Source organism: Elephantulus edwardii, unplaced genomic scaffold, assembly GCF_000299155.1.
Source record: "Elephantulus edwardii isolate Elephantulus edwardi_28Jun2011 unplaced genomic scaffold, EleEdw1.0 scaffold00030, whole genome shotgun sequence".
Classification (NCBI taxonomy): Eukaryota; Metazoa; Chordata; class Mammalia; order Macroscelidea; family Macroscelididae; genus Elephantulus; species Elephantulus edwardii.
The window spans coordinates 3,178,518-3,179,402 of record NW_006399780.1 but is presented as its reverse complement, the minus strand read 5'-3'; positions in this window follow the sequence as shown (position 1 = coordinate 3,179,402).

Here is an 885-nt window from a genome sequence, read left to right as displayed (position 1 = left end):
ATGTGGTCTTTATTAGAAAGGAAAAGTTCTAGACCCAAACTACCACTTTTGATTCAGAATCTATGCTTTAGTTAGATTCCCAGGTGATTTGTAGGTTCCCTGAAGTTTGAGAAGTCATGAGCTACAGGGGTTTTTTTTACCCCCCTAGTTGTTTAATACATGCCCTTTCTGTCATTCTGTGTGTGTTCTTTTGTACATAGGGTTTTCAGAGGCCTGCTATTTTGGAAGTGGATGGCCAGTCCTTCTTCCTAGTACATGTCAATCTGAATGTTCAGATCTAGAGAAGTATCCAACAAATAAGCATTTTACAGAAAAAGTGAAAATATATCCCTTATTATGGAATTAACCATTAGTTTCGGTGTTGTCCCTGCCCTTGGCTCTAGTGCTCTGGCCCACTTATTTGTTTGCTTCACCATCCATTAAGATACCCCTCCACTTCTACTCACTCCCTTCATCACCTGTCTCCCATTGTCTAGCCCTTGATCTGATAGCTTATATCCAAAGCTTCCTTGGTTTCTGTGATTCCAGATTCATCAGCTGCTAACAGTTTCTTATGCTGTGACCAGAGTCTCCTAAGATTCTCACCACTGGACCAATTGGCAGCATCAGGATGGATGGTGAAGATATCGATATTGTTTACAGCTTTAGTCTGCTTGGCTCCACAATCAACACTCTTGGCAGCAGCAGCCAGGAAATTAAAAGACATATTGCCATGGGAAAGTCTGCTGTTAGGGACCTCTCTAAAGTACTCAAGAGCAACGGTGTGTCTCTGGAGACTAAGGTGCATCTGGTGCAGGCCATGGTCTTTGCTATCACTAGTTATGCATCAGAGAGCTGGACAATGACCAGGGAGGATAAAAGGAGAATTGATGCTTTTGAGCTTTG